Source organism: Thamnophis elegans, chromosome 13 (assembly GCF_009769535.1).
Source record: "Thamnophis elegans isolate rThaEle1 chromosome 13, rThaEle1.pri, whole genome shotgun sequence".
NCBI classification, from domain to species: domain Eukaryota; kingdom Metazoa; phylum Chordata; class Lepidosauria; order Squamata; family Colubridae; genus Thamnophis; species Thamnophis elegans.
In genome coordinates this window covers 44,195,000-44,213,678 of record NC_045553.1, presented here as the reverse complement: position 1 = coordinate 44,213,678, position 18,679 = coordinate 44,195,000, and positions in this window count along the sequence as shown.

Below are 18,679 nucleotides of genomic sequence, written 5' to 3'. Positions count from 1 at the left end.
TAGGTTTAGATGTAAGCGTCGCAGATCCCATTTGGAGCAGCCGTGGGACGAGTCTCGGGAGAACGAGAAAGCCCAGCGGGTGGAATATTTCTGCATTCAAATCTGTTTTCCCGTTTCCAGAAAAAAAATCTTCCCCTATCTCACAAGAGACGCTTTTGTTGTTTTCGACTGAATTCTCAGGCTGCTCGAGAGCAGTTTTATAAATTCTTTTGGTGGTGTTTTGAAGCTTTTTTTTTTTTTTTTTGGCACACTGGCAGATGGTCCTACTTACATCATGGAGTTGACTTCCCCCTCTCTTCCGTTTCTTTTATTTAACGTGTTTTCCCCCCTGAAAGCACAGCAGCAGCTTAAAACTTCAAATTAGCATCCCTAGAATTTTTGTGGAGATTTCAAAAGGCTTGAAATAAGTCCTAACCTCCCCCATATCGTCTCTGCCTTACAGAAGAAGATCAAAGGATGTGGCTTCCTGTGAGAGGAAGAGTCATCTACAAAATGGCCTGCGATTGTGTTGCTGGTGCCCTGTCCCTTTAGGTCCTCTCCCTAGCCAGCACAGTAGCCTAGATCCCTGTCCTGACTGAGGCTTCCCAAGAGCATAAAGCAAACTCCTGGTCCCAACAAAAACCCCTTTTATTAATTGACTGCGAATTCTGCTCATTCACATTCAGCAAAGTCTTTCAAAGGAGGATTTACAGTCACAGACCTTATCTGACTTGGAGAGCTGCTAGGCCGATATCTGCAAAACTTGGCAAGGAGCCTCGGAGAGTCATGAACCAATTAAGGGAACTAATTTTCTCCTGCAAACTCCACTCCCCTTTCACTCCTCTTCTATTCCCTATAGGAGGGGGCATTCAATGTCCACCTGTGGCCTTACTCCCAAGTTGATCCCTTTTCCTTAGCTGTTCCCTTCGTTTGGCAACTCTGTGCATGCCCACACTGGGAACAGGCTCCAGCTGTTCGTCTGCCTCACTGATATCTGATTCTGAAGGCGGCTGATAACTGACATACAGCCTTGGCCCCCTCTCTACCTCTGACAGAGAGCCCTCATTCGAACGTTCCCGACTCCAGGACTGGCCCATCTTTCTCCCCAACCTCTTCACTGTCCAAATCTGCTGCCAGCTCTGCTGACTGCTGGCGGGCCGCAACAATCCCTTGCTTACACAATTTACAATAGGGTTTGCGGTCCTATGAGAATTTAATGCCTGATTACCTCAGGTGGAGATGAGGCAGTGATGTTAGAGTTGGGGACCTGTTGCAAATACAGATGAAGTTTCACTCGCTTGCCTGCCACTCACCTCCAGCTGTGCAGCCTGATTCCTTATAGATCCAGTCCACCCAGTCCATGGTCTGGTGGTTGGAGACCTCTGCTATAAATATATAAAAGTTCTCCACTCCCTGGAGTAATTCATCTGCCTGGAATCCACACTGTATATTGGACATTAACACAATTGAGCAAGTCCAGAGGTATTTCACGAGAAGAGTCCTCCACTCCTCTGCTCACAACCGAATCCCTTATGCCACCAGGCTCAAAATCTTGGGCTTGGACACCCTAGAACTGTACCACCTACGGTCTGACCTAAGCTTACTGCACAAAATTGTCTGCTACAACAAATATTAAATGAAGTGTGCTCAGATGCTGAAATGCACATTAATTGGAGAGAGTGAAAAGGAAAGGTAGAGGTAAGGAGAAAGAGATGAGGCAGGAGAGAAGGAAATAGAAGGGAGAGGAGAAGTAGGAGAGAAAGAAGGAGTGGAAAGAAGAGAGAGGAGAAGGAGAGAGGAAGGGGAAGTAGAGAAGAGAGGGATGGCAGATGGAAGAAAGGTGGTAGGGAGGAGGAGAGAGGGAAAGGAGATAGGATTGCAGTGAAATAGGGTATAATATGGTCTATTGTAGTGTTTCTCAACCTTGGCTACTTGAAGATGTCTGGACTTCAACTCCCAGAATCCCCCAGCCAGCATTCGCATTATTTTATTCTAAAATAAACTTTTTAAAAGTTGGTATCATCTTTCATTTGAGCTTTAACTCCTCTTAGCTAGGCTAAATCTAAACAGATTATATCATTCCTTGTTTCTTCAGTCATAAACTATCTGGAATTTCTTAGTCCCGTATTTATTTTGAATATAGTCAATCCATTTTCTCCACTCCAGTTTATATCTCTCATTTGAGTGGTCCTTGAGATATGCTGATATTTTAGCCATCTCTGCTAGGTTTGTTACTTTTAATGTCCATTCTTGAATAGTAGGCAAATGTTCATGTCCATGTTCATACTTATACCTGCTATCTTGTACACGTTTGACAAACTAAATAAATACATTCACAGAAATCTTTCCTTCTCATTCCTTGGCCTCCGAATCTAGGAAGGGATTTTACAAGGCTCCCGGTGTCCAACTCATCAACGAGAGTTCAACTCCGAGACGTGTTTTGAATGAAGCATGTTTCTAAGTTACTACCTCACAGCTTTCCCATTGATCTATGGCTTGAGGGATGACCGGAGCACCTTTCCTTCGTGATTCCTGTAATATCTTTCCTGGCAGTGGAAAAAAGAAAAGAAGAAAAGGGCCCTTTGTGATGATTCCTGTTTATTGCACTTAACATTCAGCCCGGATGGTGCTTCCAGAAAGCGTTCCCCATTAGCAGTATGTAGATTTATGCTGCATTTGCTCTGCATATTGAATATTCCCTCCCGCCACTAAATCTGCCTCTTTTTTCTTGTAATCTCCCCGATGTTTACTTTGTCTTAATATACTGGTGAGGTTAAAAAAGCAGCGATGGTGCGACTATTTGTCATCAATTTCCCCAAAGTGTCACTGCTTAATTTCTCCCAGCCTAAATGGGCTTTTTTTTTTCCTGAAGTGTTTGCAAGAGCCAAATTGGGAGCAAACTTAAGGAACGAGAATAAAAAGGGCTTTTGCTAATTCAGACATTTTCTACCTGAAAAGTCTTCGCTCAGCTGATGTGCTGGGAAAGGGAAAATTGCCCACCCAGAGGCTTCTGTACTGCTTGCCTGATGAGACAGGGAAACCTGCCAGACTTTTGGGGGGGATATATATTTCCAGATCGTATTACCATAATTCATATGCTTTATAACTGTGATTTACTGCACAGCCTGAACCTAGAAGAACGCAGCCCTCAAAGTGATTTGATTCGAATTAATTTTGAAGGGTAATTGATTCATTAATTAAATCTAACTCATGGGGGCCTATTTTTCATGTTTTCAATCAGGTCGCTCTTTTGGGTCATCAGGAAGAAGGCTTGAGATTACCGGTTCAAGACCCCGTGTGCGTGTGTGTGTGTGTGTGTGTGTGTGTGTGTGTGTGTAGATGATGCAATAATATGTAAGGTTTTTGCTCTGCATAATTCTGGATTTCTCTAATGCTCGGGTTATTCTGCTTTTGGGTATTGTAGAGGGGGAGGACAGGCCCAAGAAGTGTATTTCCTCCTAGAAAATATAGCCATTTTATTTTCAGTTGTTGGAAGAAATGTCCTTCTGGGTTCAGTTCCAAGTGGGGAAAAAGACCCACGGCATTCATGGAAGTTGCTTGGAATGAAGGTTTATTGATGATGGACCGGACCAGAGGTGGTATTCAGCAGGTTCTGACCAGTTCTGGAGAACCAGTAGCTGAAATTGTGAGTAATTCAGAGAACCGGTAAATACCACCTCTGACTGCCCCTGCCCACATCCATTCTCTGCCTCCTGAGTCCCAGCTGATCAGGAAGAAATGGGGATTTTGCAGTAAACTTCCCCTGACATACCCACCAAGCCATGCCCACCAAGCCACGCCCACAGAACTGGTAATAAATTTTTTTGAATCCCATATGGTTTGAGGTTGTGGGGCAAAAAGGGAAGAGATGGATTTGATCTTGTATTCTGATTGGTTGTCAGACTCCCATGGGGCCATGCAGGGGTAACACTGTAGGCTATCCTGAGTCCCAAGCTTGGTTGAGCTTTTGCTGGGTGATGATGATACAATGAAGGGACTGGACAATTCCTACTATGGCTCTGCCTGAAGGAGGTAGATCTCTGTTAGGTAGAATAGACTGGCTCAGGCCTTAATGGACCCCTTGATGTTTCCAACACGGGAAACTCTAAAATTCCATCAAGAGAAATTTAAAGAAAGTTTTAAGCATCCTGAATATCAGATACACAAACAAAACAAAACTCAACATTCTGTTCCAGTGGAAGAAAATATTTGAGGATGTGCAAGTAAGATTCTTGTACAGTATTAATTCATAACAGTATCGACAAAAGACCGGGAAGAGAAGACGGATTCAGAATAAAATGTAACGATGGAGAAAGTAATATGACAGCAGTTGAAAAATGAAGTCTAGAGAGAAAGGGAACAGCCTTAATCTCAAATATGCAAAGACATGCAGAAAATCGCCATTTTTCTCAGCAACGGCTTCTTCTAAAACATAGTTATTCATGGGCTCAGTGGCTAAGACTTGTCAAGCTTGTCAATCAGAAATGTCGGCAGTTCGAATCCCTAGTGCAGCGTAATGGAGTGAGCTCCTGTTACTTGTCCCAGCTTCTGCTAACCTAGCAGTTCGAAAGCATGTAAAAATGCAAGTAGAAAAATAGGGACCATCTTGGTGGGAAGGGAACAGCGTTCTGTGCGCCTTCGGTGCTGAGTCATGCCAGCCACATGACCATGGAGACGTCTTTGGACAGCGCTGGCTCTTCAGCTTTGGAACGGAGATGAGTACCGCCCCCTAGAGTCAGGAATGACTAGCACATATGTGTGATGGGAACCTTTACCTTTATATATGCCTAAATAGGAATACTCCTCCCCAATTTTTTCTAACAAGCTATACTGTACTGGCCTCTTGACAACGTACTGGAGAAGGATGTTGCTAGGCAACAGACACATTTCTTCCTCCATATATATATACACACACACACACATACACATACATACATATGTGTGTGTACTGTATATACTGTATGTACACACAAACACACACACACACATACACATATACATACATACATATACATATACATATACATATACATATACATATACATATACATATACATATACATATACATATACATATACATATACACATACACATACACATACACATATATACACATATATACACATACACACACACACACAAACACACACAAAGGAGAATTTGTCCTGGAGAGAATTATTTCTCCCCAAGAGAAATAATTGGTTGGTTTTTTGTATTCCGAGGTTTCTTTTAGGGGTGACAGATAGATATTATCCTTTTCCTATCCAAGTTGTCCCCATCACTTTTTATCTCCAAATACTTCAAAGAGGGATAATGACTTGCTAAATGCTGGAAACTATAGTAACAAAGAGATTTAGAGGACCAAGCAGGGATTACACTCATCAATTAGAGGCAGTTGGGGAAAGGAGGTTATCTCCTTCTGTAGAAGCTTTGTTCTAGGATATTGATGAGCTTCGCCTACTTAGTTCTTGCCCTTTAGCCAATGGCAGAACCTGGTTGACCTTGAAGGATCCCAAAAGATCCTTTGGTCGCCATGAGGTAAAAAAGATGTTGAGACTCTAGAAAGAATGCAGAGAAGAGCAACAAAGAGACTGGAGGCTAAAACATAAAAAGAACGGTTGCAGGAACTGGGTATGTCTAGTTTGATGAAAAGAAGGACTAGGGGAGACATGATAGTAGTGTTCTAATATCTCAGGGGCTGCCCCAAAGAAGAGGGAGTCAAGCTATTCTCCAAAGCACCTGAAGGTAGAACAAGAAGCAATATGGCTCTTTCATCCCTCTGCCGTGGCTTCCTGTCGCCAGTCAGCACCACAATTTTGAGAGGAGCTTTCAATTGGGGGGGAGCAGGGCATGGCAGGAAGAGACTCTATGGCAAGGGGCGGGTTTTCCGGTCAGCTCCACAATTGATAGGACTTTCTGTTAGGACAGTTGGAAGAAAAAGGATGCTGCACTTGGAGGAGACTCTATGGTGGAGAAACCAGACTTCTGGTCGGGCTCCAGAATTGAAGGCGGGGGGGGGGGGGGGCTTCCGGTTAGGACTTTTGTGGCTCTTTCATTGTTTAAGGTTGTCGAGCCCTGGTCTAGAAGATGCAGAATTTCAGCTACATTTTGAGCACTGATTGGAAGGAGAGAATGCTGCTGTCTCTGCTTTCGGTATTTTATGCTGGCCTTCATTTCTTTAAGATGTGTGGTCAGATATATTGCCAAAGGAGTGGGAATCACTTTTGTTGGACAACTATTCTAATCTGGATATGAAAGCTTGAAAGGAGTGAAAGAAATGGGAGAAAGAGAACCCAGTCCTCTCTCAATGTAATGAAAATGGAATTAAATTTAATGAAAATATTTTATAATGATACGGCCAGATAGGAAAATAGATTGCAATGACTTCACTTTCCATCAAAAGAGCATTTAGTAATTATGGAACTCACTGGTATTACAATGAGAAATGGCCATTGGATAAATCATCATTTTTATTGACGTTTGAGATGAATTGCTTGGAAAATCCTTTGTATCTCAATTCAACTACTATTTTTTTTCAGTGATGTGAGTCTATATGTTATCCCTGCAAACCACTCTAATCTGAATTTGATTTTTCTTATAGGACTATAGTTGAAAACCAGTTGGAAGGAGACTAAATCACTAGCTTATGTCAAGGTTCATGACAGTTTTAATCCTGGTTCAATCCAAACTATGACTCCTATGAGAATGAAACGGATTCAACATGTGATACAACATTTAGGCAAGAAAAACTAAATGCACAGGTACAGTATGTGAAACGGTGAGAGGGATTAAATATGAGCCAGCCGTGTGCAGCAGCTGCCAAAAAAGCCAACACAGTTCTAGGCTGCATAAAGAGGGATAGAATCAAGATCATGTGAAGTGTTAATATCACTTTATAATGCCTTGGTAAGGCCATACTTGGAATACTGCATCCAGTTTCAGTCGCCATGATGTAGAAAAGATGTGGAGACTCTAGAAAGAGTGCAGAGAACAAAGAGGATTAGAAGGCTGGAGGCTAAAACATATGAAGAAGGGTTGCAGGAATTGGGTATGTCTAGTTTAATGAAAAGAAGGACTAGGGGAGACACAATAGCACTTTTCCAATATCTCAGGGGCTGCCTCAAAGAAGAGGGAGTCAAGCTATTCTCCAAAAGCACCTGAGGGTAGAACAAGAAACAATGGGTGGAAACTAATCAAGGAGAGAAGCAACTTAGAACTGAGGAGAAATTTCCTGACAATTAGAACAATTAATCAGTGGAACGACTTGCCTCCAGAAGTTGAGAATGCTCCAACACTGGAAGTTTTTAAGAAGAGATTGGATAACCATCTGTCTGAAGTGGTGTAGGGTTTCCTGCCTAAGCAGGGGGTTGGACTAGAAGACCTCCAAGGTCCTTTGCAACTCTTTTAGTCTACTGTATATGCTCCAGAAAAAAATCTGGAGGAATGGTGAACTCTCCCCCATGTCTTCCCTCAGGAGGAGACTATCTGGAATTTCAGAGATGCGATTGCTTTTTGCTGATATGACAGCAGGCAGACACGAGTAAGTGTTTTGATCTGTCTCTGGCTGATAGTATCAGAGTAACAGCTGGGTTTTCAGATATTAAATGTCAGCCAAAAAGGCATAAAACATGCTGGGATTTCTCATGACAAAGAACGGGGAGATTTATCGTTGAATTATTGCGAACCTTCTTCCAGAGTCTACAGGCGCAATGGGAAGACAAGGAGGTTACAGATCTCAGCCAGATGGCAGGACCTTCCCCTAGGAATTCAAAGTAGGGTTAGGAAATCTGCTCCCAGAAGAGCCACTGGTTCGGGCCACCTGCTTATAGGCCTAGAGTAGCATTTCTCAACCTTGGTAACTTGGAAGATATCTGGACTCGTGGTATTCCCCATCCAGCCACGCATTAAACTGACTGTAATGGTATGTGAGAAGGACTTTGACAGATGGGGTAAAGAAAGATTGCCTAAGGAACAGTCAAATAAGAGAGGATATAGCCCACAGCTGAATAATGGGTGGACAAAGAGTGGTGTGGTGGCCTAGAGGTGGGGCTCTCGCCTCACAATCAGCAGGATATGAGTTCAATCCTAGGTAGAGGCAGATATTTCTCTCTCTGGGCACAATGAGAATATATCTGCTGAACAGAACTCCTCATTGGCAACAGGAAAGTCATCCGGCCAGTAAACACTCTGCTCCATTCAGTTGCCCAGACTCCACCCCTCAAGGGATTAAGGGATCATTAAAGGGAAATAATGATGAAAGAGACTTAGAAGAGACCCTCCCTAGTTTCTCAGGGTGTTGAGGAGACAGTGAGAGATTTGCACTTTGAGACTTACAAGATTGATGTCAGCCATACCAGGTAAATCAGACAAGAAACATAACCAGAGGACTAATTTTTCTTCATTGTAAGACTGCATTAACAGATGCTTGCAAGTCTGAAAGTACGAGTCTCTCACCATCTCTTTAACAGCCTGAGAATCTAGGTAGGAGTGTTGTGGCCCACTGGCGGCCAGCGGAGCTGGCAGCAGAGTTGGACAGTGAGGAGGTTGGGGAGGAACATGGGCCAGTCCTGGGGGCTGAGGAAAGCTCACATGAGGGCTCTGCGTCAGAAGCAGAGAGGGAGCTAGATAGCAGTGAGGCAGAGGAACAGCTGGAGCCTGTTCCCAATGGACACATGAGCAGAGCTGCCAGAAGACAAGAACAACTAAGAAAGCAGGATTGACTTGGGAGTAAAGCCACACCTTGGAGGTGATTGACCCCTCCCAAAGGAAACAAAAGAGGAGCAAATGGGGAGGGGGCTTTTGCAGGAAACGATCTGTTCCTTCGGTTGTTTCAATAGTGGAAAGTTCTCTTTGTGACTATAAGAGACTCTGTGCCAAGTGTTGCCTTGCCCTGCCTTTGGAAACTAGTTATTTGGCAACTCTCCAAATGAGATAAGGTGCATGTTGATAAACCTTCCTCTGAAAGACTGTTTGTTAAGCCTTGCTGACTATGAATGAAAGGAATTCACAGTCCTGTAAATAATAGAGGTTTTGCAGGGACCAAGACGTTGCTTCTGTATGCCACATTTCCTCATCCTGTCTCTCAAGGTCTTTCTCTCCTACCATTTCACTAACCCATGGTTTAACAAATAAGTCACAACCACAACTGTTCACCTGTGACTGATTTTATATGTCATTTTTTTTATTAAAAATCATGGTATATGCAACATGCTAAGCCGTAAACCATTTTGAACTGTCAAGATTGGATTCACCCCAATATTATGTGTTGTGGCTTGGTGGCAGACAGTGATAAATAGGTTGGAAATTAGCTAGATGGCAAAAAACTATTTAGCACCCCATGGGTGATCTGTGATCTGAACAGATGGTGGTTTGTGAGGAGACAAATCACATTTGTAAGCCAAAGCAATCTGGATGGAAATACAAGCGATATTCTGGCTTAAAATCTGAAATCTCTCCAGGCAGAGAGCATTGACTCATACTTTTTTTTATCATTCCAAATATGTTTAGTCTTTGGATATCGATATGGATGGAAACTAATCAAGGAGATAACCAAGCTAGAACTAAGAAGAAATTTCCTAACAGTTAGAACAATTAAATTGTGAAACAACTTGCCTCCAGAACAGTGGTGGGTTCCTACTGGTTTGGACTGGTTTGGCCGAATTGGTAGTGGTTTGGCAGCCTGGGTCACTGGAACCAGCAGTGACCCAGGCCTAACATGCCCCCGAACTGATTTTCTGGGCAGCGTCATAGGCACCGCCATCTTGGTTTTTTGCTTCTGTGCATGCACAGAGCACAGAGATAGCAGTCAGCTGAAGTGGCCTGCAGTACTGCACTCTACCCACTGCGCCACCTTGACTCTATATAATACAAAGGCTATATTGCAACGACAAAGCAACTCTCATGTACAAATCAGTCAATCTAAGTCACCTCTAGGCTCCGAGCCGCCTGAGTCATCAAACAAATATTAAAAATTCCCACTCCTAAATCTGATCCCTTTTCATGCTGAACGGCTATCATAATGAGGATTTTTTTTTACAATCTAAGGTTTTTGCTTGCGTCTTTCTGCCATGCCCTATGGTGCCCTTTGTTCGTCAGACTGAAGTACCAGTATCATTAAAGGTTACAACAATTGACCAGAAAGTCTTTAAAAACCTATCTGTCATTTATGACCCTGGTCACCTTGCTTGATGCGAAAGAAAACAAATTGCAAAGGCTTCTTTAAATGGTCCACCCTGCGAAGGGGCAGAGGGCTTTGGGAAGTCAGAAGGACATTTTCTTCTAGATGAAGGAAAAAAATCCATCTTAATTATATTAAGAAAGCCACTTTCTCAACTTGTTTAAAGTGGGATTTGGAGGGGGGTTGTTTTTAAGAAGGAACCATCTTTATCTACTTTAAAAGCAAACAATTTTTTCACTCTTCGTAGCTTACTCAAAGTCCTTGAAAACTCACTGCTTTCCTGGTAGACTTAATAGCTGTCAGAGTTTGTTGCAGCAATCAAATCCAGAAAGCACACACAGGTAACTGATTCAGCAGGATCCATGTACTTCTCTTTATATATAATATATGAGACATATGAAACAATACCAAGAGTGGTTCTTCCAACGTAGGAGAGAGGAGAGATTGGTTTCCAGTTGAGTTCAGAGTTCAGACTAGACTTAGCTTTAGCACAGACTCAAAGCTACAGAGCTAAGCCACACCCAGGCTCCAAAGTGTTTCAGCTTGTTACTAAGCCCTTGTTACTAAGTCCCTAAGCCCTATTTCTGTTTGTGAGTATATCTACTCTGACCATAGCAAGTTCTTCCTCTCAGTTTAGCACATGTCCTCGCTAAAATTCTAGGAACAAGCCAACTTCATGAGCACAAGGGAGTCATCTCATGTTCAAATCCAATGTCTATGGGGATTCCCAGTCATCCAGGTCATGGTTGTCCCCAATGGTGCTGTTTTCAAGAGGCAACTGAACTTCAACAGTTCCAAGAAAGCTCCACACACATTTGCAATACTCAGGTGACTCCAAGGACACAGATAAAGCTCCAGGTGGCATTAATGACTCACTAAAATAATGCAAATGTCCAGCAGTCTGCAAGGAGTATAAAGATTTGGCCAATAATCCAACACTCAGGCTGGGGGGTCAAATTTTACACCCCTCAGAGAGGGTCCGCAACTTGGGAGTCCTCCTGGATCCACAGCTGTCATTCGACCATCATATAGCGGCTGTGACCAGGGGGGCATTCGCCCAGGTACGCCTGGTGCGCCAGTTGCGACCCTACCTGAATCGGGAGGCCCTCACAACAGTCACTCGGGCCCTTGTGACCTCTAGGCTGGAATACTGCAACGTGCTCTACATGGGGCTGCCCTTGAGGAGCATCCGGCGACTTCAGCTAGTACAGAACGCAGCCGCGCGAGTGATTGCGGGTGCACCCCGATTCACCCGCATTACACCTATCCTCCGCGAGCTGCGCTGGCTACCTGTCGATCTCCGGATGCGCTTCAAGGTGCTATTGATCACCCATAAAGCCCTACATGGCAGTGGATCTGGATACTTGAGAGACCGCCTTCTGCCAATTACCTCCCTACGACCTATAAGATCTCATAGATTAGGCCTCCTCCGCATTCCATCGGCCAGCCAGTGTCGGCTGGCAACCACAAGGAGGAGGGCCTTCTCAGCAGTAGCCCCGACCCTTTGGAACGAGCTCCCCGTGGAGATTCGTACCCTCTCCACCGTCCAGGCCTTCCGCACTGCCTTGAAGAACTGGCTCGCCCGTCAGGCCTGGGGATAAGGATTCCTACCCCGCCCGAATGTTGTATGCATGTTGCTCATTATTTTATTATGTGTTGTTGTCTCAATGTTGTATTTCCCCCTTCCCTGGTTTTCTGTGAGCCGCCCTGAGTCCCCTCAGGGAAAAGGGCGGCCTACAAATGCAAATAAAACCTCAAAACCTCAAACCTCAAATCCTTCCATTCCTCACGATCCAGTCAGAGAAGGAAGGAAGGAAGGAAGGAAGGAAGGAAGGAAGGAAGGAAGGAAGGGAGAAAGGTGAAGGGAATACTAGTAAGAGTTAAAACCAACCAAGCATTGCTGGCATAACAATGCAAGCAAGATAAATGAATAAGTGGCTGAAATGATCTTATAGTTAAAAACTGGATTCTTATAAACATGAATTGTTGACAGAACATCGCATCTGCTCACCTCTTGAATGATGGAAGGAAAGCAAATTCCATTTCTTAAAGCCAACCTGGAAACTGTAGATTGCTTGCTGGAATGGAATAACAAGGAACTAACTCTGGATTTTATTTACATATTTGTCTCAACCCTAAGTCGTTTGTTTTACGTTCAGCAGAGTGCATTGTGTTCATCCAGCCGTTGGATTGTGTAAATCGCAACCTTCAGCTCAATGTTTCTAGAAGCTCATTCTATTGTAGTTTGTTTAAAAAGAAAAAGAAAGAAAAACAGAGGAGGATTAAACATTCAATGGCTCACGGTGTATATCTGAACCTGAGCAAGAGAGCTGTTAGCTCAAGGCTGATGCAACCTCTTTGTTTCTGATTCTCCTTCTTCTTTTTCTTTTTCCCCCCCCCCTTACTTCTTATGTTACAGAAATTGCATTCCTTTGTTAACAAGAAATGTAAGCTCCCACCACTTCTTTTCAATCCAGAACTCTCCGGGGCATTGTGAAAGAAAAAAAAATAACCTTTCACCACCATTACAGGTAATGAAATGAAGGAAAGGGCGGGAAAGGATGGAGATAAAGTAACTTTCTTCAGCAGGAGGCAGATAGGAAAAAAGTAAAAAGAAAAGAGGCCAAAAAGGATGTAATTTTGGCTTACTGCTGAAGAGGCCTCTATGGTCAGTTTTCAATGCAGGATTCCAAGTTTTACAATTCCTCACACGCATACACACTCACACCACACACATTATCAGCCTTCTTTTTATCCACCCAAAACTTTCCTCTGAAAGGAAAGAAAAAATAAGTGGGCACTTAAGAGCCTTTAAGGAAGGCCAGGTCAGGGAACAAGCAGCACAGAAACTCTTCCAAGGCAGTTAGAGTATTGTAACAGAATCTTGGGAGCCTGCCAAAAAATAGATTAGATAGATAGATAGATAGATAGATAGATAGATAGATAGATGGATGGATGGATGGATGGATGGATGGATGGATGGATGGATGGATGGATGGATGGATGGATGGAGGTAGGTAGGTAGGTAGGTGGATGGGTGGATGATAGATGGATAGGTGGATGGTTGATGGATGGATGGATGGATGGATGGATGGATGGAGGTAGGTAGGTAGGTGGATGGGTGGATGATAGATGGATAGGTGGATGGTTGATGGATGGATGGATGGATGGATAGATGGATGATGGATGGATAGATGATAGATGGATAATGGATGGATGGATGGTAGATGGATGGATGATAGATGGATGGATGCATGGATGGATGATAGATGGATGGATAGATGGATGATGGATGGATGGATGATAGATGGATGATGGATGGATGGATGGATGGATGGATGGATGGATGATAGATGGGTGGATGGATGGATGGATGGATGGATGGATGGATGATAGATGGATGGATGATAGATGGATGGATGATAGATGGATGGATGTGGGTGGATGGATGGATGGATGTGGGTGGGTGGGTGGGTAGGGAGAGACAGACAGACAGACAGACAGACATTCATTGGTGGTATTCAGCCAGTTCGGACTGGTTTGGGTGAACTGGTTGTGACGACCTGCGACCCAACTTCCCCGACTCTATATCGTCCTGTTTAGCCACGTTTTCCAAGACACACACTCATCTGCAAGCCATGCATGCAAGCAAAGCACATGTGCAGAAGGCACGCACAAACAATTTTGGTGAATGGCAAGCTGGCAAAAGTATGTGAAACTCCCCTCTGGATAGATAGCAACCTGGTTTCAGAAGAGTTTGGGAGAAGGAAATGAAGAATGGCTCACACCAGTCCAATAACGGCCTTTGTTAAGGATCACACTGTGGTGATATGTGTATGAAAGCAGAAACTCTTGGTCATTTTTATCACCGTAGAACAGGGATGTTCCAGAGTCATCCTGGGCCATTTAGAAAGTCCATCTGGTTTCTGAGTTTTTTCAATTAAAATTTCCTTCATCCAGCGGAATGATACCAAAGTGGCTTGATCTTTATAAAAGAAATACTCCAAGATCATGCTTATTTAAGAGGCTTTAATGACATGCAATTAAAAGCAAGTTACCCTCTAAATTAGAAGTCAAATTTATGACTACTCTGTAGACATTTCTGGCAAGATAAATAATGCAGGGGATTGCTGCTGCAACCCAGCATGGCATCTACCATTAATATCACTCGTGGACAGAGTTCATAAAAGTCTCAGGGAGAATTACAACACTCAGGGCTGAAATATGAAGGAATCCTATATGGGGATGGTTTCCCTTACACCCATCACTTGATAATGGGATTTCTCTGACAATCTTATTACCAGCTTATGTTGTACATCACTAGCAAAGCAAGTATTTGTCATTGCTAATAGTTGGCAGCTGGACTATCCAATGTATGATCCCCCCACCCCTTGAAAACTGGTAGTTGGGGTGAAGTGTTGTCACTTGGATGAACGGCATATCTGGATCATCAGGATTTAATTTTACAGTTGGTTTCAAACTTGGGAGTTGAGAGATAAGAAGTTGGCATGGAGCTGGCTTTCATTCTTAAGAGGACAGAAGAAGATATAAATGTATTATGGATAGCTGGAATCCACAGTCATTCCTTGACCTGGTGCAGACATTACCATCACTTATTTCACTATAACCAGACGATAACCCAGCATTGCCCGGGTATTTATTTATAGAAGGAAAATGTCTGGATAATTTATAATGTTGGATTTTCCCCCTTACCAGAGGGAGCCCCCTTGTGGAGTACTGTGAAGCTGTTACCATGACAACTCCACTGTGCTACACAGTAGAAGCCATTTTACAGCAGTACAGTAGAAGCCGTTTTAAGGCACAACAGACTGTATCTTAACAGAACACACACCCCGAGGTATTTTAGGGGTGTCTTACCCCCCCCCACAGTATTTGTTTCCAGAGAGTAAGTCATCTGCTTGAGATGTTCCAGAGTTATGCTAGAACACACACACACACACACACACACACACAGAGCCATGTATGTATGTATGTATGTATGTATGTATGTATGTATGTATGTGTATATATATATATATATATATATATATATATATATATATATATATATATATATATATATATATATATATATATATATATATATATATATATATTAATTGAATACACCATCCATAGCTGGTTGGATTTGCACAACACACTGAACCAGAAAGCACGTTGTTTCTTTCTTTTGGCCGTTTCCCACATGCATAGTATCATTGTCAGATTGGCCCTATAATTAAACAGGTGACACGATAGCTGTTTTCCAATATTTGAGGGGCTGCCATAAAGAAAGGAGAAGTCAACTTATTTTCCAAAGCACCTGAAGGCTGGACAAGAAACAACCAAGGAGAGGAGCAACCTGGAATTAAGGAGAAGTTCTCTGAGAGGGAGAACAATGAATCAGTGGAACACGCTGGCCTCCTGAAGTTGCAGGTGCCTCCATCACTGGAGGTTTTTAAGAAGAGACTGGACAAGCATCTGTCTGAAATGGTATCCGGGCTCTTTCTTGTGCAAGGGGTTGGACGAGAAGATCTCCAAGGTCCCTTCCAGCTCCGTTATTTTGTAGGTTGAAGCAAATGGTTTGAGCAGTCAGTTGTAGGTACTCATGAGAGGTTTCGTCTATAAATATTGTTAGTGTTCAAGTAGGGTTCAACTGCCAGTCTTGTACACATGTGTACATAATATGGAGACGATGCCCTCTCGTGTTTCCAAAGGGTCTAACTAGGGTAGGATCACTCAAAAGAAACCCTTGGACTGTAAGGAGATCAAATCAGTCAATCCTCATGTCAACCCCAAAGCTGACCTGACCAAAGCCATTTTGAAGCTTCAGTGTTGCCATACTGCAGCTGAGGGACCGGGGGTGGGGGGTAGATAGAGATAGCTGGGGTTTTGTAGCCAAAACAGAAGACTTTCTCCTCGGAACCAAGGACATTCCAACAGGTGGCCAGAGAGAGAAAGGAGGAGTGAAGTTACCAGGCACCCTGAAGGCACCTTGATTGGACCATGTGACTGATTGCTTGGGGAAGGAAGAAAACTTATACTTTTAATTAGGTGGAAACAACGGGAACCTTCAGAATCAGTTTTCACCAGCTTTTGCCAGTATGTTATGTCCAATAAACCAATTTGTCAGCGTTCCAAATACCATGTAGAATTAAATCAGAGTCGAAGGCAAAACTATGCTTAAAGTTCCAGTTTAATAAAATAGGCATGTTGGCACATAGCTGTGAGGATTCCAACTCTGAAAGTTACATCAGAATCCCACCCAGTTAAAAGTTCATAATCTTGTCCCCACACCCACAATCCATCACATGGTCCAATCTTCTTCTTCCACGCTGGCGTCCATGCCCAGCTTCTTCCTGTCAGGTGTGAAAGTGTGGAGAAAAATGATGACCTTGGCTTCTAGCACAGAATGAAAAACAATACATTCCAAAGTCCTACTCCTTCTAATCGCCCCTCCCATTGACTATACTTAAAGAAACAGCATAATGAAATAAGAGAATGTGTGGCAGGCCAAAATTCTAAAAGGAATATAAATGCAGGCCTGACACAATTCTTTGAGGAACTTGCTTGCCTTGGAGTCCTGTTTGTTCATGGCATATTACTCAGAACCCTAACACTTAAAGGAAATCGATGAGAAGAGAGGATTTCTTAGAAAAGACTCTGATACTGGGAAAGATGGAAGACGGACGGCAGAGGAGGAGATGGTTAGATAGTGACATCAATGCAATGAACATGAATTTGGGCCAATTCTTGGAGAGAGTAGAGGGAGGGGAACCTGGTGTGTGGTGCTCCATAGAGTCACAAAAAGTAGGGCATGACTTAGAGCAGGGGTATCAAATTTCATTGAGGGCTGCGGTTGACCTCGGGGAGCTGGGCGGGCATGTCTGACTGGGTGGGTGTGGCCAACTGGGTGGGTGTGGCCAGCTTGATGCTACACCCCAAACTGCTGGCATGTTTTTTCTTCGCATTGGGTAGACCGGGCCAAAGCGACATGGACCAGCCTCTTACATTTTCTAGGACAGTCTTGCGGGTCGGATTCAGCCACATTGCGGCCCGAATGCGGCCCGCAGGCCTTGAGTTTGACACCCCTGGCTTAGAGACTGAACAATAACAACAGGTCCACTGGAATGAATAGAACTTAAGAATTATGAGACTGACCCAAGTGATTGCATTTACATTACATTACATTTGCTTTAAGGATGACTAAACCTAGATCATTTTTGTAGGTAGAAAATAGAAATATTTCGCCTCTCGGGGTGAATCTGTGATGGCTCGATCATGTCATCGCTTGGCCACAAGATCGTCATTTGATCTGTAGCTTATTGTAGCTTCTTTACATTTCTGAACAGTTGTTGCAACATCCAAAGCAAAGTTAATAACTGTGACTGTTAGAAATGACAAGTATTGACATGTATAACTTGGAGCAAATGTTGCCATTGTCTTTTTAATTTTCAGAGATCTGTACAAATAAGCTATGCCTGTTGCATCTCTTCCTCCGCCAAAATTCATCGTCTTCACAAAAGCTCTTGACAATCTTTTTCCGGTGTGCAGTGAATAGCCTTGTGAAAATCTCAGAGCTAATGCGTCAATTTAGTTTCACTCGTTATCCTATTAAGTCCTCTTGGCTTTAACAAAAATAATTGTGTGTTCAAGAAAGTGAGACATGATAACACTAGCTAGAGATGGATCTAATGGAGGCTTGTTAGCTATGGCATCACTCAGGGGTTTTGTGTGTGTGCGTGTATCTGTGTGAAATTATCTTGGTCTCCATCAGAAAAGAATGGTTTTAAGGTTGTTGTTTTTTTTAGAGATAGTTGAGTTGAGGCTATCCATCATTGGAAGGGTCAAAAAAGATCTCTCATTTTCAACCACTTGCACATTTTTGTGGACTTCACAGGTCTTTCCCTTCCTTCATTATCCTCAGATTCATTTCCCCTCTTGACTCTTCATTGCTATAAATTGGGAAAACTCACATGATTTTTGCTGGTAATGTCATGAACCCAACAATGGGACCTTGAAACAAACACTTTGTGGATTGCAGTAGAATTAAGGGCAAATGATGGCAAGGATGTTGGAGACAAAAAGAAGAAAATTGGCACCACGTTATGGGAAAAAAATAACTTCAGCACAGTCTCGACTTTCATTCACCTTTGGTTCCCAGCTCAGCTTCATTCCTGACAACAAGTATAGACGTTTGATTAGTTTGTAGGGTTAAAGAGAGTCAAAATTGCTTTCCTACCATCCCTAACCTTAACCCAGCAGTGGATTGCACATTTCATTACAACCGGTTCCCCAGCTGCACAGGCGGCTTCCGTGCATGCGACTGGCCTTCCACATATGCGCTTTGCTCGCATGGGCGCGTGCCAGTGGTGGGATTCAATTTTTTTTTACTACTGGTTCTGTAAGCGTGGCTTGGTGGGTGTGGCATGGCTTGGTGGGCATGGCAGAGGGAGGATACTGCAAAATCCCCATTCCCTCCTAATCAGCTGGGAGTCGAGGGGCAGAGAATAGATGGGGGC